This window comes from Canis lupus, chromosome X (assembly GCF_011100685.1).
Source record: "Canis lupus familiaris isolate Mischka breed German Shepherd chromosome X, alternate assembly UU_Cfam_GSD_1.0, whole genome shotgun sequence".
In the NCBI taxonomy this organism is placed as follows: Eukaryota; Metazoa; Chordata; class Mammalia; order Carnivora; family Canidae; genus Canis; species Canis lupus.
The window spans coordinates 2,674,684-2,697,734 of NC_049260.1; the positions used below are offsets into that span (position 1 = coordinate 2,674,684).

Sequence of the window (23,051 nt, forward strand, 5' to 3'; positions counted from 1 at the left end):
CACCCAGGCGCCCCATTGTGTGTTAATTTTTTTAAATTATTTTTCTTTAATTGTGGTAAAATATGCATAACATAAAAATTAGCCATTGTAAGCATTTTTTAGGTGTACTGTGCACTGGAATTCAGCATATTCACGTTGCTCCCACCCATCCATCTCTAGGACTTTGTCATCTTCCCAAACTGAAACTCTGTCTCCATCCCCAACATCCCCGTCCCCAGCCCTTGGTGCCCACCATCTACTTCCTGTCTCTATGGCTGGGATTCCTCTAAGGAATTCATATACGTGAAATCATACGTATAGTATCTGTTCTTTTGTAACTGGATTATTTCACTTAGCCTAATGCTTTTGAGCCTCATCCACGTTTTAACACGCATCAAAATTTCCTTCCTTTTGAAGGCTGAAGAGCGTCCCACCACATTTTGTGCATCCACCACAACTGTCAATGGACACTGCCTTGCTTCCGTAGAGACTTCTCTAAAGAAGAAATAAGAATAGCCAACCAGTAGTCCACGAAAGGATGCTCCCCACCACCAGTCACTAGGAAAATGCAAGTCTAAGTCACACGGGGATGCCACTTCACACCCATTAGGATGGCTATTATCTAAAAGAAAAAGATATATAGTGAAAAGCCAGACGATAACAAAGTGTTGGTGAGGATGTGAAGGACCTGGAAACGTTGTGCACAGTTGTCGGGCCCGTGAAGTGACATAGCTGCGGTGGGAAAACAGCATGGAGGTTCCTCAAAACATCAAGTGTAGAGCTACCATCTACTCCAGCAATTCCACTTCTAGGTCTTTACCCAAGGGAACAGAAAGCACGTTCACAGCCGCCGCTAACTAATCCTGTTCCGTGTGGTTCGTTCGTAGCTATGTCCTGTGCGCGTGCTCATAGTTTGAGAACAGTTACCCTCTTTTCAGTTAACTCAGATATTTTATCATTACAAAACCCCCTTACTGCAATTTTTTTTCAACAAGTCTGCTTGATAGACACTGATATGGCTGCACCAGCGTTGGCAATATTTTTTATTCTTTTGCTTTAAGCAGTTTGTATTTTAAGAATGCCCCTAGGAAGAGGCATAGGTTATGCTGGAGACATCATGGCTGCGTAACACATGATCCCGGATGCTCTGTGGCAATGAGCTCAAATAGGGTGCAGCACGCTAGGGTATTGGGACTTCAGTTGGGAAGCCATGGGATGAGGGTATGTGTGTGTGCGTCCAGATACTTGGGAGGGTTAATCCTTCACATGTCTGGGTCCAGGGCTGCGATGACCTACATATGGGGAGCTCCTACATGTGACCTCTCCATGTGGCATGCTTGCCCCACACCATGGGCATTTATGCTTTTGTATGAGCTTCATGGTCTTTTAGGACTCAGCCATACAGGGCGTGTAGTGTCCCCTCTACCTTGAAAACTCTGCCTGGGGGCAGAAGCAGGGGGGGAAATCTGATTCGATCTCTTACTTATTTATATATTGTTTTCCAGGGGCGTGTGGGTGACTTAGTCGGTTAAGCATCCAACTCTTGATTTAGGCTCAGGTCATGATCTTAGAGTCATGAGATCAAGCTCGGTGTAGGACTCTGTGCCTGCTTGAGATTCTCTCTCTCTCTCCCTCTTCCTCTTCCCCTCACCCTGCTCCTGAACTCTCAATAAATAAATGAAATCTTAAAAAAAGCATTATCTCTACACCCAACACGGGGCTTAAACTCACATCTCCAAGATCAAGAGTCACACACTCCACCTACAGAGCCATTCAGGTGTCCCCCAACTCTATCTCTTGATCAAGGGGTGAGACGGCCAGATTGCATAGGACAGTGTGACATGTGACACGTTGTTGAGAGCATCCGTGGAAAATGCAATTTTCCAGAGTCTGACGTCTGTCCTCTTTAACGTGAAGCATTGAATCCATTAGTATTCGATTTAATTATCGATATACTGATTTCAAATCTGTCATGGCATTCTGTGTGTCTTGCCAATTGGCCCCATTCCCTTGTGCCTTCACGTCTTTGGGACAATTAATTCGTTGTCCACTAGTGCATATTTCCATTTTCACCTGCATTTTTTTAAGAGTCAATATTTTTAGAGCAGTTTTAGGTTCATAGCAAAAGTGAATGGAAGGTACAGAGATTTCCCATATACGTTCTGTCCACCCCCGACCTCACGTGCACAGCCTTCTCATTATCAACGTCCCCACCAGAGTGGGACACTTGCTACAGCTGGTGAACCCACACTGACCCATCATCATCACGCAGAGTGCATACTCTACAGTAGGGTTTGCTCTCGGCTTTGTGCATCCCATGGGTTTGGACAAATGTACAGTGGGGTCCCCATCCTTATGGTATGTTGCAGAGGATTATAACTGCCCTGTAAATCCCTTGTGCCCTCTCTATGCATCCCCCCCCCCAGCTAATCTCTAGCAACTGTCAATCTCTTTACTGTCTTCACGCCTTTTCCTTTCCAGAATGTCCTAGAGTTGGGATCCTATAGGATGCTGCCATTCAGTTACTAAGATGCATTCAAGTTTCTGTCACGCTTTCTTATGGATGGACTGGTCATTTCTCCTTAATGATCAGTACTATTCCCAACAATTAATACTTATTTAATGGCTTATTTTTCCCTGTTATCACTTGACAGTTATGCCTTCTTGATTTCTAAATGATTCTTGTACTGTCTGTCTTAGATAAGGGCAAGTTGTATTGGTGATATGTTACTTCTTCCTGAAACATACAAGGACTTGGGGGCACACTAATGAAATTAGTTTATTTACACTCATTTTTGTATATTTTGTATTTTTGCCAATTGTGTCTGTAGTTTAAGGCCAAAAAGTCATTAATATTTTATTATTTAAATATTAATGAACACCTCTATCTATATCTATCCATCCACCATCCATCATATCTATCTATCCACCCATCCATCCACCACCCATTCTATCTATCTATCTATCTATCTATCTATCCATCAATCCACCATCCATCATATCTATCCATCTACCCATCCACCATCCATCCTATCTCTGCATGCATCCACCATCCATTCTATCTATCCATCCTTCCACTATCACATCTATCCATCCATCATATCTATCATTTTTTAAAGGTTTTATTTATTTATTCATGAGAGACACAGAGAGAGAGGGAGAGACAGAGACACAGGCAGAGGGAGAAGCATGCTCCATGCAGGGAGCCTGATGCGGGACTCGATCCCGGGTCTCCAGGATCAGGCTCTGGGCTGAAGGTGGCGCTAAACCTCTGAGCCACCCGGGCTGCCTGCACCTGTCATATGTATGTATGTATGTATGTATGTATGTATCCATCTATCTATCTATCCATCATATCTGTGTATCCATCCATCCTATCTATCTAGTATCCATTATATTTATCTATCCATCCATTCAACAATCTATCCATCATATCTATCATCCACTATTCATCATATCTACCATCTATCTATCTATCATCTAATCATCTATCTATCATCTCAATACTTCACCCACCTAGATGCTTTATTTTATCTGTCAACTTCACTGGGCTAGGAAATGCCCAGATATTTGGTAAAACAGGATTCTCATGTCTGTCCACAAGGGCTTTTCTGGATGGCATTAGCATCTGAATCAATACACCAAGAGGAGCAGATTGTCCTCCCCACTGTGGGTGGGCCTCATGAAATCTGTTGAAGGTCTCAACAGTATACAAGACTGGGTAACAATTTTCTCTATCTAACTGTGTTCCAGCTGGGACATCAGTGTTCTCTGGCCTTTGGACTCAGAATCACACTGAACTCATTTTCCATTGGCTGACATGATTCTCAGCCTTTGGATGATGGATGGGACTATTCTATTAGGTCTCTTGGGTCTCCAGCTGGCTGATTACAGATCTTGGGGCTTGTTAGCCTCCTAGCCACAGGAACCAATTCTTCATAATAACTAAATATTTGTATTACGTGTACATCTAACACATCCTTTTTGGTTCTGTTCCTCTACAGAACCAAGCCAGTACAACTGGATTGTTCATCTTTGAAATAGGGTGAAGGGGCAAGTCTACAGGGCAGCCTGTAGACACAGATATAGATACAGATGTGCATACACATAGAGATAGATCCACTGGTTCTGTTTATCTAAAAATCCTGGACTAATTCATGCACCATTTATTTATTTCTACCCACCTAGGGCACAACGATGGCAGGCATTTTGTTCATATCTAGTGTCTTCAAAACCAAATATAATCACCCCTAGGGCAGGTGCCTGATAAGTACCTGAAAGACCATAAGGTCCCTAGCGCACTTTAGATTATCTGTATGCTATGCTTACCACTTTGGAATGTAAAGTCGTTCATTTTATAATTAAAACAATGCACTGTGCCAGTGGTAACAGTTGTAAGTAAGAAGAGGGTTTAAAGTTTCTCAAAAATCAACCTAGGTGTTCTTGAAATACGAGCTTTCTTACATCACTAAATGTTCACAGAAGGTGTACACAGTGTGTAAGGGACAGTGTGAAACCAAGTTTAAATTAGAGTATAGAAGTTGAATGATATCAATCACATATTAATATATGATAGCAGACAGGCAATGAATCACAACTACAAAGGATTCTGATTGAGTCACAGATTTTTGTATTGCTTAAAGAAAGGTGTAACTTTCTTTCAAGGCAAATACATATTTTCTCCCCAGTCTCTGCCACCCCCATTCCAGGTAAACAAAGAGAAATCCGGTGGGCTGCAAAGACATTTCACACATCAACAGAACTTTCCACTAAACGTGTTGACCATTTCTATTTCCAGGTCGATGAGACGACTAACGGTTTCTGTAGCATTTTCTCTTTGAACATGAAGTACCGTTTTCCAATTTAAGGAAGCTGAGATGGGGATTCTCAGACACTCCTGTGAAGAGCAATGTTGGAATTTGTATCATAAAACCTGTTGTCTTGCTGGTCTGTTTAACCAAGGAATTCCAATTCATTCATTCTGTCGTGTTCACATTGGGATATGTAGTAACAGAGACAAAAAGAATACTCGTATGTATAAATCAACGTGACTCATATACACATAACTATGTCCAAAGGATACGAGGTGCATTCACAAGTGTGTTAGTAAGAGTGTCTTTGATGGATGCCAGATGGACGACCGTTAGGATGTATGACAATCTCTCACTTCTCTGCTTGAAGCGTCTGCTCAACCTCCATCCTGACCTGTGTCTCTCCGGTTGGTTTTCCAATTCCTGTTTTCATCCCTCTTACGAAAGCCTATAACGTTTTATGAGTTTCAAGTGTACACAACACAACGATTTGGTATCTGTGTGTGTTGCAGAATGATCACCAAGTCTAGCTAACGTCTTTCACCGCGTGAAACCGAGTTGCCATGTTTTTCTTACACGATGTTTAAGATCTACTCTCTTGGCAGCTTCCAAATACGTGATGCAGTATTAAAATAGCTTTATCGATAAATGCATAAGAATAAAGTAGAATAGGTAACTTGTTAAATTCATCATACACTTTTTTGGTAAGCTACATTAATTAAAACAGGTGTATCAGAAAGACGTCTTACATTGTTGATGTGATATAATAGCCTGGGTGGGGAAAAGAAAAGGTGCCTACGCCTCTGTTAAGTTTCACTGCTTAGAACAAGGGTCAGAATTTTTTATTTTTGAGCTCCTGAAAAGGTCGTCTTCTCCTTCTCCTTCTTTCTCCTTCTCTGTCTCCTTTTGATCAGCACACTGTCTGGTACATACTGCCAGGTAGGCATTATTATTTTTTTAAATAGGTGATTTATAATCGAAATGTTTTTTTTTTTCCTCTAAAGGATCAGATACCAACCAGATATTGACGGGGTTTGTGGGAATAGATGGGTCTCTCTTGAAATGACACTACTCGATTTGACTATCGTCATCACAAAACAGGGATAGACATTAATAAATGAAAGGGGATGAGCATGTTGCCATGTGATTTTATTTAAAAGACAGTTGGGAGGATGGATTTGGCCAACAAGACAATGTAGCATGCCAACCTCTGGGTTAGAATTTTTCCCTTATCCTTAGTGGTTTTTTTTTTTTCTTGAGTGACTTTAATTTCTGAAAACAATGTCTACCTGTGACTATTATCTTCAAATAAAGTACAATAAAGAAAACACGACTGTCTCCACAAATTCAACAAAAATGAATATGATATCGACATATATTCCATATATATTAAATCTATATATAATGTATATCATTAAAAGTCCTGTATTTCATCATTGTTATCATCCAAATCACCTGCACACTTAGGCTCTTTAGAACACTTTCAAACCTTTCAAGTGTGTTCTGTATCTTTAGATTTTATATGTGACTTGGGTCGATCTCAGCCTCCTCACAGTCAAAATACATACACTTTCCTTTTGATAAGGCCATGGAAACATTCTTTAGAATCTAGCGTTCCAAAAAGCTGTCATTCAGGATGTAACTCAGAGGGGTACCATGGACAGTCCCGAAAAAATAGATGAGCATTGTCGCCACTCAAGCCAGGATGAAGCCCGAAGCATAGCGAACGAAGGAAGGCAATGAAGTCATGTGAGAAGTTGAGAATCGTGTGCTTTTATTTCTAGATTGTTAGGCGATGAAAAAATATTCAAGGGAGGTCTGCATGTACATTCAGAGAAAGAGCTGAGAGTTTTCCAGGAGCATCAGCTGCTTCAGAGACTAAGGTACTGCATTCAAAGGGACACGGTTACTGAATATATAACACCCCCGTTTACGACATTTGGTGACCATCACACATGCTGGTAGGCTTTTGAGAGATGGACATTCCAATTCACTAGGTGTGTGGTGGGCTTTGGGATTTATGCAGCTCGATTACCTAGGATGGGAAACTCTGTTATAGACATCCAGCTAACACCAGGCTCCTTTGTGTTTATAATCAGACACACTCCCCCTACGTGAGTTCAAGGATTGAGCGCTTTGGTTTCATTTGCTAGATGGAACCATAGTCTCTGTTTCTGTGTCAGCAGATATAAAGAAGGCAAGCATCATTCACGTGTTTTGCAACCGCCAGAGTTTGGGGGTTCCTCTATAAGTGACTGGGATACGCATGCAACGGGATGCACTTATTGAAAATATCCCTGCAAGGGGGCACCTGAGTGGCTCAGTCGGTGAAGCATCTGCCTTTGGCTCAAATCATGATCCCAGGGTGTTGGGATCAAGCCTCATATCGGGCTCCCTGCTCAGTGGGGAGTGTGCTTCTCCCCACCGCCCTCCTCCCTCTCCTGCTCCCTCATTCTCTCCCTCAAATAAATACAAAATATCCCTGCAAGATTTGCATGGTGAGGTAACTAGACCACACACAGTCTGATGTTAAATAGGCCCCAGATATGCTAACACAACTAGGCCACACATGTTCATTTTGGGGTTTTGCTGACAAACGTGAGGTTGTGCCTACTAATCACACCCTGCCCTGTATCTTGTGACTTTCATTTCCAAAGCAATAGATTCTCAGGAGTTATTTGCCTCAATGACTTTGTTGCCGATGTAATACACAAAGCCACGAAGAACACAGTCCTACCAAACACAAGCGCTTGAGGTAAGCTGATGTACACCGGGAGTGTCCAGAATTATGGGTAATAATGTCTCGGGGTGACACATGGTTAGATCATTAATATGGGATGATTCAATAGGGAACTTGGCACCTATTCAGACGTCCCTCCATGCAAGGCTGCATTGTGCGTAGGATCCTCTTTGGGTTTTATTTATTTATTTATTTATTTTTTATGATGGTCACAGAGAGAGAGAGAGAGAGAGAGAGAGAGAGGCAGAGACACAGGCAGAGGGAGAAGCAGGCTCCATGCACCGGGAGCCCGATGTGGGATTTGATCCCGGGTCTCCAGGATCACACCCTGGGCCAAAGGCAGGCGCCAAACCGCTGCGCCACCCAGGGATCCCCCTCTTTGGTTTTAAAGCAACGTTTACGGTTTTCCGGTTTATCAGATGTTCTATTGAGGCATCAAAACACAGATATGGAGCTCTTCATAATCCATGATTCCTAAAAGCTATTAAGAGGCCATAAATATAACCCTGTTATTGGCAATAGGTTTCACCGTAGACACAAACCGTATCAGCCAATTGCCCCCATCCGTGCTCAACAGCCTGATACTGCAAAATGTTTTGCTCTCCACTCTGATCTGATGACCACAAAAAGGGACAAACCTTTCAGGTGCTACTGAAAGGACCCCTGGGCACTCCAAGGATCCAAATTGCAAAAGAAACACAATGGGGGTCAAGCTATGAACAGAATGTGGCAAATAGAAAGGAATGTTCAATTATGTGTCTATGACGGAAACGATGCCAGTATTAAAAGAAATGTGGAATTCATAAAAATATCACTGCATTTAAAAATGAGATAGGTTCACTATTTTTCTAAGTTTTACAGCCAGCCCCAAGTTAACACGTTTGTACCTCAAAAATATAGCTCAGTTTAAAAGGTTTACAGGTAGACAGATGATGCATGATAAGATGAATATTTATTGCAATTATGGGATTCTGATCACATGCTAATTATACACATAATATATCTTACTGTATTTTATATACCACTTATACTATAGTCATGTCATTGCTTTCTAAATAGACTTTGTGTATTTATTTTATATAGATGATTATGGAATCTTTTTGTGGAGAAGCCTTTAATTTTCTTTTTTTTTTTTGAAGATTTTATTTATTTATTCATGAGAGACACAGAGACTCAGAGACACAGGCAGAGGGAGGAGCAGGCTCCTTGTGGGAGCCCGATGCGGTACTCGATCTCAGGACCCCAGGATCATTCAACCACTGAGCCACTTAGGTATTCCTAATTTTCTTTTCAAAAAATATTTTAGGGGCACCTGTATGGCTCAGTCAGTTAAGTATCCTACCTTTGGCTCAGGTCATGATCTTGGGATCCTGGGATGAAGGCCCACATCCCTCTCCCTCTGACTGCTGCTCCCTCTACTTGTGCTCTCTTCTGTCAAATAAATAGGCACATTTTTTTTCAAGAAAGAAGATTTTTTGTTTAAGTAACCTCTACACCCAATGTGGGGCTCAAACTCACAACCCCAAGATCAAGAGTTACATGCTTCAGCGATTGAACCACCCAGGCATTCCGAAAAGCCTTTGATGAAAACTCAAACTCTGATAGCCATGGAAGTCTCAATAAATTTGATTAAAAGTGTTTTGTCATAGTCTTTTTTTTAAAAAAAAAGGATTTTATTTATTTATTCATGAGAGACACAGAAAGAGAGGCAGAGACACAGGCAGAGGGAGAAGCAGGCTCCATGCAGGGAGCTCGATGTGGGACTCGATTCCAGGACTCTAGGATAGCACCCTGGGCTGAAGGCAGCGCTAAACCATTGAGCTTCCTGGGCTGCCCTATCATAGTCTTTATAGCAAAAGGTACATAAAGCAGGAGAGGGATACTCTGGGGAAATTTCTGTAAAGCACATCACAAAAGGCTAATTTCCAAATCTACAAAAATCTGCTAAAAATATGAATGTACATATAAAAACCTGGAGATGTCATCTAAAAGAAGGACAATGAAAATTAATCCAGAGTTGATAAAGGAGTGACACATACATTATTATTATTCATATAAAATATGCACCATCCATTAATAAAAAAGAGACATGAGAATTAAAAGCACACTATGGTCATTTTTTTTTTTTTTTACCTATCAGTTTCGGTTGAACTGTGAAATCTGACTTATGCTTCTATTCACAAGTCTGAAATGTTCTCACCCTTTTCCAGAGGGATCTCCACCCACTACCATTGAATTTGTATTTAAAGTGGGATTTGTAAATATCTCCAAGTCTTAAAAATGCATCTACAATTGACCCAGAAGTCCCACTGATAGGAATTTTTATTTATTTATTTTTTAATTTTTCACTGCTAGAAATTTATCCTGTATACACATCTACACGTCCGTGAAAATATGCATAAGGTGATTTACTGTTGCGTTTTTTTTTATGTGGAATCGGATGCTCACGACATCATTCCTCATATGTAAGGAGGAAATCTAGACTGCCACACACAGACACACGTGCACACACACACACACAAACCCTCCATATTTATGAATTGGTCTATGTACCATTACAACAAGATGGTCAAGATACATTAAATACAACAAATTTTAAAACACTGGAAAAAATACATCAAAGAAAGGGAAGGATGCCAAGACATCTTTCGTGCAGAGAGAGGCGGAACGTGAACACTTGTGTGTGTAGTTGCTAATGCTTGCACAGTGGAATTTGGGGGTTGGTAAGGCAGCAATATAAATGTTGCTCCGTGGTGTGTGTTGAGTCGGGGGCCTCAGGGGAGCCTGAGTAAAGGGAACAGAGTCAGTAAAAAGCTGCAGGATCAGTAACAGCAAGACGAGGTGGGAACCAGAAGGCGCAGACAGGAGTCATGCATGGTGCAGGGCACCAAGAAGAGCTCTGGGGATAGATGACACAAGGCCATGTGCTCCCCAATCCTCCTCCAACATCCATTGGCCAAACCCCATTCTGACCGGGTTCTCAGGAAGCCCTCTGGGCTGGTGCAGGGGGTCAGGCTCTGGTGGCAAACAACAGGGTTCAGAAGGACCAAGTGTGCCTCTCGAGGAGGCCGGGAGGCAGTGGTGTGGTGAAGAGTCAGGGTTTACACCACCCGCCACTTCACTATCTCCTTCTCCTAGGGAAGCATGTCTGTTTTCTCCACTCAAAAATCATTCACGACGCCCCGAATCATGCTTTCTTGTTATACTGATGACACGATCACCATTCTTCCGTCCAGTGTGTGCAATGAGCATTCTCAAAGGCCAGTAATACGTTCGTGGGAGCAATTCTCCTCTGATGTTTTCGACATGTTAACAGGGTGGGCGGCCAAGGCTGCCTCCAAACAGATGGGCGATCTTGTCGACATGGAAGGCTGCCGTCGAGTCAGCACACTGGAAACCACGGATGCTTTCTGTAATTTGCCGTATTCTTTTCCATAGAGTCTTACCCAATAGGCAATATCAAAACGATTATTCCGTTTGCCAGCAGCAAATGTAGCATTTGTGTGTATGTAGAGATGTATTTCAGAGATTACTCTTCATTTGATATTTTGATTAGATACGCAAGGGGGCAATTATTAACCCCCTACTGCATACCCAACTGTCTTGAGGGCTGGAATCACAAAATTAAATCATTTTTAAATTAGTTTCAGAGGTAGGATTCAGCGATTCGTCATTCTTCTATAACACCCAGTGCTCAATCCATCACGTGCCCTCCTTCATGCCCATCACCCAGTTATCCCATCCTTCCATCCCCTCCCCTCCAGCAACCCTTAGTTTGTGTCCTATGATTAAGAGTCTCCTATGGTTTGTCTCCCTCTCAATTTTCAGGTTATTTCATAAAATTACATTTATATATGATTATTTACAGCCAATACCATGGCTGCTGTGCCTCTCATGCTTTTCCATTAAGCTCCTAACAGGCAGCCCCCAGTATTAATGACTCCCTTGATCATGAATAAATCTTTTGAAGAATGCTTGGATTCGGTCAGGACTGTATTTTGCTGCGTCGAACCTAACGCTGAAACTTCCCTAGTAAGTAAATACTAGAGAAAACTTTCTTGAAGGTAAAAAATACTACTTTTTGTCACCTCGATCTTATTCACATGGTTAAAATGTGTATATAAACATACATTAGGCATTTAAAACACAGGCACTTAATAATTTAAAAAAAGCCTTAGAATAAATGATCAATTTCCAACATTTATCCTTGCTCAGTACATGTTTAAGTCCGTGCCACAGGAGATGATCTGCCCAATTCAGAGCCTGGAATACATATTGAGACGTTAGGCTCCATTCACTAGGCAAAAGCAGTGTAGAACACAATTCGGGGTGATATTACAGAGAATGGCAACTTGATGAGTAATAAAGGTGAGCAAGATAAATGCCTGTGCTCTGCCACAAATACTGGCATGCGCCAGTCATAAAAATGTGCAAAAGCCTGATCAAAAATAGCTTTCTCCCTCCGCACTTCGAGTGGATGCTACTATAAATACATAACTCTACAAAATGGGCCCATTTATGATGTAGAGCACCAAATCAATTTTTCCCAGTGTTTTATTTCCCTTTGTGAGAATCCCCCAAATTATTCAATTTTGAGAGTTGGCTAGGTCTAAATGTTCCCACATAATATACAATTGCATCTACAAAAATTGCCTTTCCCTCTTTTATGGGCATGCCTTGAAAATTAGAAATATTGAATTTCACCTGCGATGTTTATATGGAATTGTTCGAAGGGAAAAAATAAAACGATTCTTCACAAAGATGATGCTATGTTTCCTTAGCCACATTTATTTGAACACAATGGGCTAGAGTTCTACAGTTATGATTCACTCTTTGCCGTATTTTAAAAAATCAAATAAATGTAACTCAATCAGCTATAGGTTTTTAAACAGTTATAAAAAGACAAAGTAGAGAAGCCTACACGCTAATGCATTATAGACAGCCTTTGCAAAATGTATTTTATGATAAATCATGTCATGAATTCATCTATTTTTCCAGCATGAGTGAAAAGTTTTCTAAGCTGTTCAACCACCAAAAAGTAGGAAAAACCCAGTGGTTTAGTTCCAGAGTTTGTTGTTGTTGTTGGTTTTTTCCTCCCCAAGTAATTATAGTCTTTTTGTCTTACAGAATATGTGTACTTCGAGTTCATTTCTTTGTTCCTTCTCTCTTTTCTTTTTGAAGATTTTATTTGAGGGGCACCTGGGTGGCTCAGTGGTTGAGTGTCTGCCTTCAGCTCAGGTCATGATCTTGGGGTCCTGGGATCGAGTCCTGCATCAGGCTGGGGAGCCTGCTTCTCCGTCTGCCTGTGTCTCTGCCTTTCTCTCTGTGTCTCTCATGAATAAATTAAATCTTTTTTAAAAAGCTCTTATTTGAGAGAATGAGAGAGAAACAGTCTCCATTGAGTGCAGCGTCCAACCTGGCTGATCCCAGGACCCTGAGATCACGACCTGAGCCAAAGTCAGATGCTTACCCCAGTGAGTCAACCATGTGCCCCCTGATGTTTTCATCTGAAAATCTGAAGACTCTGCTTTTTGCTTTAAGTTATACTTTGATCTGGAATTTAATAAATTAACACAATACGGAGATTTTCCTTCTGTAGGTTTCATCCCTATCATCAGCTGCGGACAGCGCTGCTACTTGACATCACTGTGTCCGTGACATTGCTGTATCCATGCTTTTCTTCCCCACAAATCTTTGAGGTGTTCAGAATGATGGATGTCCACAGCTGCGTAGATTTTTCTCTCCCGATGCTTTTGTGGCTAGAGGTAGCTCTGGTTTGCAGTCTTAGAAAATTCTATGTGGGCTCAAGTCAGCTGGGTGGGTTTCCAGAATTAAACCACTCTCCTAACAGAGGGATCCTTTAGATATAGGAGTTTTACCCTTTTTCTTCTTGCCTGTAGGTGACAACACTGCATACTTACACATGGCACCGTTCTTGGAACTCTAAGTCGGAAGTCCCATCCCTCCTGTTGGGATGATGAAGAAGAACACTGCAAGATCCTGGGTGCAGAATGACTTTTTCTGAGCACTGTGTCCTCCATACTCATGAACTTACTATTTTTTCAGAAAAATAAAGTGCTGTCTGATTAAATCACTGATAAAGATATCTTTCAAATATAGCTGAAAGCGAAAGTAAAGGTTACTAGAACAGCTATAGTATCATTATTTATTTTGTATGTGGCACACCTTTTAATGGCTTCTTGATTTACAAATTCTGGTCCGTATCTAAGCATGACAACTGATAGATCTCAATTTATTTAGATGTTGTTTCGTGTTGTTCCTTAACCTTTGTTTTACATGGAGTTCTTGTTTATTTTTATTTATTTATTTTTTATTTTTTTGTTTATTTTTTATTACATGTGTTTTTACAGATTTATCTCCATCAGGATTAGAATTTTTGAGCAAATGACAGTCACATTTGGTGTCTGGTGTAAATCAATGCTATTCATATATGTGCACTGATCTTTTACTGGAATACTTTTAAAATTATTCTGTTGTTGTTGTTGTTTTTTAATATATCTGTGTAGAAAACTACTTACTTGGTAACATCTGCTAATATTAGCTGTTCCTCTCACTTCCTTTGCAATTTCTGAGCTGGTAAGAATTCCAATTCCTTGATGAATAGAATTGTCACAAAGGGTATATTGTCTTATTGGTCTATAAGGAATAATCCTATTATTTCACCATTGAAATAAAACTTTCCCATAATCATATCTTAGTAGGAGTACATCTAATGTAACAGGGCACATGTCTACTAAAAATGTATTTGTTGTTTAGGTGGGATTTCAATTTTATCTGAAAAAATTGTTCAGGAAAAAACAGAGAGTCCATTCTGATAAATGTTTATAAGTGCATAAAAGTTGTAAGTAATTTCTTCATATCAATATTCAGGCTTTTCAGCCGTCCTGTAAGATCAGAGCAGTTCCTAGATTACAACAGTTGGTAGAATACATATACATATCTTCTTGATTTTCCTGATTTTTGTCAGCTACATATGTCTCTGAAAAAGGCAAGTTAAAATCTCTCACAAAAATGGTTCAATTGCCAGTTTCTGATTCGATATATAGATATATGTATTTCCGGTATGGGTTTTGACATTGTAAGATAGGATGGGCAAATTCAGAACTGCTCTTTTCCCATCAAACTGTTTTGTTAAACTTTGTTTTATTTTATTTATTTATTTTTTTAAACCTTCTTTTAAATCATATTTTGCCCCCTGTGTTATCCCAATAACACAGCCCTTGTTACACATTTAGCGTTCTTTTTATTTTGATGTCTCAATAAATATTGTTTTTCTTGATCCAAGTATATACTAACTCCTTTTCTGTTATTTGAAGATTCCTGAAATCATCAGAAAGAAAAGCATCTATTAAATGCTGTATAAAGTCTTTAGTAAGTGGGATGAGCACTGGGTGTTATTCTATATGTTGGCAAATTGAACACCAATAAAAAATAAATTTATAAAAAAAATAAAGTCTTTAGTAAGAATTTAAAAAAATGTGTGTGTGTGTGTGGATGTTGCTTGCCAATGTGCCCCTTGGCATTTTTATTCCAAGTGTCATGCAAATGCACACAACAGTTTGGGGAAGCCACTAACATCCACCGCATGTCTCATTTTCTTTCTGAATTGACGCTCCTTTAAACTCTGACCAGCTCGATTTCCATTTTAAGAACAGAAACCCCCCAGAGACGGGCTGACTTCATCCAGTCATAATTAGAAAAACAGCACACGCCAGGTATTTCAAATGGAGGACTTAATAATGGGGTTTGGTTGTACAAATAGAATCAGGAATGCTGCAGGAACCGCAGAGAAAACTAAAGGGCGTGGGGGAAATGCAGGAAGCGTGTAATGTGTGCATGTCAGGAAGCAGCCATCAACCCCAGGACAGCTCCAAGCTCTACACTTGCTCCATGAAGATCTGCTGTCTTAGAAACTGCCAGCAAGGTCCTAGAGCATCAGCAGGAATATCACGATGGCTGTTGCCGAATCTAGAGTTCCCAGCATAGACTCACACATTAGCTACCCCACGAGACTGCCAGCATCGCGACCACGGTGGTCCTCCTTTGACAAATGTCTTCTTCCTAATATCTCTGCCATCGAGACAGAAGTTACCAGGATGACAGTTTGCAAGGGGTCTGGGAAGAGCCGTTTGCAGATTCCAGCCTGGGTGACTTTCGAAAGTCTTGCGTAGACATAGAGGGGCGACCAGATCTCCAAATAACACTCATTAAACCTCTGTGAGGCACAATATGAGCTGTTGTAGACACACTTTAGGAGAAAACACACAGGACGAGGAATCAGGCTCATTCTACCCTTGGATGACCCTTTGCCCTTACACGGAAAATAATCGCTCTCCCCTGATCTAAACTGGTTCAGGGAAATACCCAATTTTCTTTCTTTTTCCTATTGAATTAGAGTGGACACACAGTGTTCGGTTGGTTTCAGGTGTACAACACAGTGATTCGGTAAGTCTACACATTACGCTGTGTTCACCACACAACACGGTAACAATACCGTTGACTAGATTCCCTGTGCTGTGTGTGCCTTTTCTTCCCATGAAATATTCATCGCATAACTGGAAGCCTGTATCTCCCACTGGCCTTTGCTCATTTTGCTTATCCTCCTCACCCCCTCTCTCCTCGCAACCATCAGTTCGTTCTTTGTATCTATGGGTCTGTTTCTGCTATTTGCTTATTCTTTCGTATGGTTTCTTAAATTCCATATACAAGTGGAATCATACGGTATTTGTCTTTGCCTGTCTGACTTACCTCACTTAGCATAACACCCTCTGGGTTCATCCATGTGGCCACAAAAGCAAGCCATTTCTATGGCTGAGTATATTCCTTTATGATGTCCCATTCCATTCCATCACCTCATTCCATCGTGACATACCACATATTCTTTATCCATCCATCCATCAATGGACACTTGGGCTGTTTCCACATCTTGGCTATTGTAAACAAAGCAATATAGAGGTGTGTGTATCTTTTTGAATTAGTGGTTTCATTTTCTTCGGGAAATATGCATTTTCTTATTCATGGTTGACAGACTCCTGGAATATTCCCCTAAAATTGCCTATGACCTTTATTATATCCTCCGGGTATAAGACAGTAGTAATGATTTTGCACCGAAGAGCTAGTAATTTCCAAGAAACGCATTGGTCCAAAGTTCAGCAACAGTCTTTGCAACCATAGCACACACTCTTTTGCTTTTATTTGTCATGCTCCATGTCTGACCTCTCGGTTTCCGGCTTTAAGCATAGAGAAGTGGACAAATTGTAAAGGCATAGCGAGGAGTGATGAGTTTCCATTATTCCTCCTGGGTACTCAAGTAATACAATTACTGTACGCTGGAGTGGAGGGACATTTTATCACATTAGGAGTCCTGCTTATAACTGTAGTTATGTTTGAGTTGTATTTACTCACGGGACTTTAACGAGCAACCATCTCTGAATTTTCAGACGTGATTCTGTACAATACGCTTGACCACACCGCAAAACTTTTTAGTAATACAACCTGAATTCAGTTATATCTTCATATTAATAAGTTTACAATTTATATTCTGATTAAAAAATAATAGAACAAAAAGAAGTAATAGAACAGAAGAACAAATTTATATTCCTAATTAGAAAGGCCATTGCATATTTCAGCACAGATGGAATTGTAATTATTTTTGAAATTATTACAACACTAATTTTCTCTTCAGAAATGTAATTATTATTTTTTTAATCCAAAATAGCATACTGGAGTCATTGTCATATGGCTTATATTTTTCCTTGTTAACGATGGCTGTGACTTGATCCTAAGAATCTTGGAGGCTGGGATGTTTCTGATATGCATTTATGTTATGCCAATACAAACTTAATTTAGTTTCTGACTTATACAACTGTGTTATCATTTTATATTTTTACCAGGCACTACAGCACCGGTTAAAGTCTATTATATATTATTATAACCTTCATATATATATATATTTTTACAAATATATACTTTTATATATATTTTTTTCTTATCTAATCTCTTTTCCTTTTGGCTCTGACTAAAATCTGGTGTCTCTCATTCTAACTTGTTTGGAAGCAGAAGTCCTTCCCCTGTCATTTCAGCAATGCTAATTGTTTACAGATATTTATCATAATAAAAATTGGTACTAGGGGGAATGAAGAAAAGTGTAATCCTTTGGAACTGAACATGAGAAATATTCTTTATTCTTGACACTTCTTCCTTTTCTAGAGAGAAATCTTGCCCTCAACATCAGTGAGAGATTTCAGCTTCACCACAAATGTGTCTCTTCCCCAAACTTTCCAGGATCCATTGCTGTTAGAATTTTGTTCATGTTTCTGTTAGAGCAAATACAAGTGCTTTAAGTAGTCCCCGCCAGGCTCAATATATGACGGACTTATTTCAGGCAAAGGATGCTTGTTCTCCTGTGTATTACCCCTATACAGTGGTTAGCATAAATATGTATGGTAGGAATGAAGGAGCAAGAAGGGATTCTTTTTTTAAAGATTTTATTTATTTATTCATGAGAGACACAGAGAGAGGCAGAGACACAGGCAGAGGGAGAAGCAGGCTCCCCACAGGGAGCCCTATGTGGGACATGATCCTGGGATCGGGATCACACCTTGAGCCAAAGGCAGACGCTCAACTGCTGAGCCACCCAGGCGTCCCAGGAAGGGATTTTTAATTCTGATCCAGTGCCACTAGGAACTATCCAAAGAATATTTATACATAGGAATTTTATTTGGAATTGGCTGCATTATCTTAATGCGTTTGGAGATAAGCCTGAGGATAGTGATGACAGTCTACTTGGTGAGGCCATGAACTAAAGCTGCTGCTGGGTTGTTCCCATGATCTTTCTCATTGGAAAGTGTTTCTTTTTTGGCTGCACGACTAGGGTACATTATGGTAGCTAAAGGCAAATGCTAACATCACTATGTCAGTCATTACATTTCAAAACAGTTTTTGTTGACACATTTTATACCGAGAATCAATCAATAGGAGTTGAATCAGTTAAACACCTAAGAAATATAGTATGAGCAATAGTTAATTTAAAACAAATAGTTTTGAGGGCGTCTGGTTGGCTCAGTCAGTTAAGCATTGGATTCTTGGTTTTGGCTCAGGTCATGATCTCAGAATGGTGAGATGCAGCCCCACGTCAGGCTCCATGCTCAGGGGCGGGGAATCGGCTGGAGAGAGTCTCTATCTCTTCCCCTGTGCCTCCTACTCATTCTGTCTCTCTCTCAAATAAACAAATAAATCTTTAAAAAAAAGCTTTTGGGGGTGCCTGGGTGGCTCAGTCGCAGAGCATGCAACTCCTGATGTCAAGATTGTGAGTTCAAGACCCATACTGGGTGTGGAGCCTACTTCTAAAAAATAACTTCTACTCTCAATTGGGTATTGGATTTTCCTGTCTTTCTTTCTTCTTTCTTTCTTCTTTCTTTCTTTCTTTCTTTCTTTCTTTCTTTCTTTCTTTCTTTCTTTCTTTCTTTCTTTCTTTCTTTTCTTTCTTCTTTCTTCTTTCTTTCTTTCTTTTTAAAAAAGATTTATTTATATTATTTTAAAGAAAGAGAGCACAAGTGAGGAAAGTGGAGGAGGGAGAAGGAGAGAGAATCCTTGAGCAGAAACCCTAATGAGCTCGGAGCCTGGCTCAGGGCTCAAACCCACAACACTGAGATCATGACCTGAGCCAAAATCAAGAGCTGGACACGTAACCACTGAGCCGCCGAGGTGCCCCTTTTCTGTCATTTCTGTAGATGGCTTGGGTGTTTACGAATCTCAGTGTTTTCTTATGCAGCTATGATATTGCATAAGCGTTGTTTGTAAGAGACAGGTGGAAAATAATTCTCTTCTTTGCCTGCACCGGGCACTCACTGTTTCAGCTCTCCTCTTCCCCTGGACACACTCTCTCTGATAATAAAATACCCTCCGGTTATTGAAATCCCAAGAGTAATCTCATTTCAGGAAAGAAATATCTAGGCTCAAGTCATAATCAATCAAGAATTCAATTTATCTTTATATGAAAGTGGTCATCCCACAAAATTTTTAATACTTTTCTTTTTTTTTTTTTTCCCAGGGAGGAAGGGGTCCATGAATGCTGAAGTGTGTCAGCCTGCAGACACTGTGATGTGTCCTTGGACTCTCCCACCAACCCCTACATTTCTACCATCCGTATCTGTATTTCATTCTGGCAAATATTTTTGTCTTTGGCTCAGGTTACTTTGTTTATTCACTGTATTTCTCTTACTGGAGAAAGTCTTTTGGGAGGAAAGTGTGCTTTCATTCTCCCTTTTACACTTTCCACTCTACAGAGAAGAGCAGCGCATAGTAAATGTTCAAAATGCAGTTGAGGGAATGATGTTGACAAATTGCCAAGAGCACTCACTAATGAACTAGCATGTGCATTCACACACACACACACACACACACACACACAGAATGTTTAAGTGCCATGGGAATTTTAAATGATAATAGGGTCACATGAATTATGCAAACATATTTCAGTGTATAAAATTCTCACCCAACTTGTGAAATTGATTGAAGATAAACAGAGCTAAGTTCTGTGGGAATGGAGAGAATTTTCTCAATTATTTTAGGTGGAAATGCTATCATAACATGAAGTTAACATGATGACCAGGAAAAGTATGCATGAATTCCATCTCACATGCCTTAGTGATAGCTAATATAAATTTAAAATGTTGTGGACACCAGTTCTTAGAAGTTCACTATAATTTATTCTGCCTAAGAATAAGGTGGTTTGTCAGTTTCCCATCAATAGTCCTAGATACAATCAAATTTGACTGAAGATAAACAGAGCTAAGTTCTGTGGGAACACAGAATGTTCTCAATTATTTTAGGTGGAAAAGCCATCATAACATGAGATCGATGACCAAGAAAAGCATACACGAATGTGAAATACCTGCCTTAGAGACAGCTATTATAAACACGAAAGTTGTGGACACCAATTCTGGGAAGTCCACTGTAATTTATCCTATGTATAAGGTGGTTTGTCAGTTTCCCATCAACAGTCCTAGATACAATCAATCAAAACTCAAATTATTGGGTTAATGTACAAAAGTATCCCACTTACATAATGATCTACATTTGTGATTCCAAAATAGGCTTGCTGGTAACTAAGGAGAAGCAATTGACGTTATTGATTTATATGGGGGAAAAATCAGAATGATTTATGGCCTTCTGGAAATTTCATTTGAAGCAAATTTACGACGAACTCCAATTCTGTCTTTTGAAAATAATGAAAATGATACTTGAAAATAGGAGGCAACACGGTTCTACCTGCTGGGTTACCCTAAAATTGTACATATATTGGTTAAACGTAGAGCAAACTTTTTGTCGTTTCTAATTTTTCCGGCAACAATAAATATTCCCTGTTGTGATATTTTTTTTCTCATGTGATTTGCAGAACTTAGTATTTAAATAGCCATCGTGTCCGGTGAAAACCAACTTATAACGCAATTGGTATCAACGCTTCGTTTGCTAGTGTTACATCCGTCCCCAACGCATGCTAACAGGTTTACGTAGGGCACATCTTCTATCATTTCAGTGACAGATGCCTTTAAAACAAGCAGAGAAGCAAATTAGGGGGTGTGACGGAAAGTTGATCTTACGTTGTATGGAATCCGTGAAGAGTACCTGGCTAATGCAACACGTAAATTAGAGAGGGGTGAGCAGATCTGTAAATCACCAGGTCCTTACGAGAGATTACATGTTACAAGCTGCAAATTATGTTCACTTCAGCTTTTAGTAAAAAAATGCCGTTAACTCATGGCAGGGGGTATTTCCTTTTACAATTATCTTGAAGTAGGTGCCAGATTTCTCCTGACAATGTCCAATTTTCAGGGAATTTACAGCTGTTCCTTTGACATCCTGTACAGTTCATTAAACAATCTCGTGATATGTGATTTACCTCATTCTGATGGCTCTGCTATTCAGTTTCTATTAGGAAGAAATAGAGCACTGTGTTTAAAAAACCCTCAAACACAGTCATCAATATCTGAACTGCAGTTCGTGCTATTTCAACCCTTTGCTTCAGGAGTGAGTGGTATAATCTTCTGTGAACATCATGTGGAAGCTCCAACACGCTCCTTACTTACTATGCTTTCACTTAGAAGCACAGGCTTGGGCTTCTTATAAATACTTGGATACATCCATAGAGTAAAAATATGGATCAGCAAAGTGCTCACTTTGTGAAACAGATGTTGACATGTTAGGAGGAAATACTACACTGGTAAATATGTTTATGATAGCTTCCATAAAACATCTCATAGTGTGGGTATAAGAATTGTGATTTTTTAAAATATTCATGTGACTGTAACAAACACAATCTCTTCTGAAGGAAAAATCATTTATTTTGTGCATGAGCATAAGAATTCTATGGGGTTCTTTCACTGGATTGGAACAAAAGCCAATTTTGAAATAAATGAATGGTTGCCCTTTGGTACTTATATGAACAACTGTATATCCTAAACAGATAAACTAATTTGTGGGCAATAAAAAGAATGGAGTGTCTCAAACCGAGCATTTTAAAGAAGAGTTTGGGAAGAAAGAAAGCTAGGCTACAGACCAAAGGGGAAAATGTTGAGAATGAGTGTCTTATTGGCAAGGAGGGTTATCTGTGTTTTTGTTAGGAGTGTGAAGAAAGAGGCAGTGCCATTTAAGAACATGGAAAAACATAATGTCAATGACAAGACATTCAATTCAGGAAAAAAAAAAAAAACAGTATCATGAAGAAAAAAAAAACCAGAGAAGATAAAAGAAATAAAATCAGAAATGAAAGAGAAGTAACAACTGACACCATAGAAATGCAGAGGATTGTAGAAGAATACTACAAGAAATTATATGCTGAAAATTGGACAACCTAGTAAAAAATGAGTGAGGAAATAGAAGCTTCTAAAACTGAATCAGGGAGAAATAGGAAATCTGAACAGATCAATTACTAGAAACAAAATGGAATCAGACATCAAAAAAAAACTTCCAGAAAGGGACACTGGGTGGCTCATTCACTTAAGCATGTGACTCTTAGTTTTGGCTCAGGTCATGACCTCAGGGTTGTGGGATCAATGAGCCCCATGTCAGGTTCCAAGCTCAGTGGGGAGTCTGCTTGAGATTCTTTCCTCACTCCCCACCCCTGTCACTCTCTAAAAAACTCCAAACAAACAAAACTTCAGGGCCAGATGGCTTCATAGGTGAAGAAGAGTTAATTCCTGTTCTCCTCAAACTATTACAAAAAATAGAAGAAGGATAGCTTCCAAATTTATTCTACAAGATCAGCAATACCCTGACACCAAAACCAGATAAAGCCACCACACAGAAAGAAAGCCATAACCCAATATTCCTGATGAACAGAGATGCAAAAATCCTCAAGAAAATAATTGGCAAACCAAATCTAACGCTACATTAAAAAAAAATCATTTCACCACGATCAAGTGTGATTTATTCCCCGGGATGCAAGGGTTGTTCAGTATCTGCGAATTAACCAATGTGATACATCACATCAACACAAC

At 39.8% G+C, this 23,051-nt stretch overlaps 1 long non-coding RNA gene across 1 annotated transcript in view; it reads right to left on the reverse strand.

Annotated features, from left to right (window-relative positions):
• Positions 1–7,897: 7,897 nt before the first annotated feature.
• The window catches only part of LOC119878049, a 36,512-nt gene continuing 21,358 nt past the window's right edge, over positions 7,898–23,051 (reverse strand). Inside the window, exon 3 of the long non-coding RNA XR_005386070.1 lies at positions 7,898–8,011. This is a non-coding gene — a long non-coding RNA (uncharacterized LOC119878049). The remainder of the gene's footprint in view (positions 8,012–23,051) is intronic.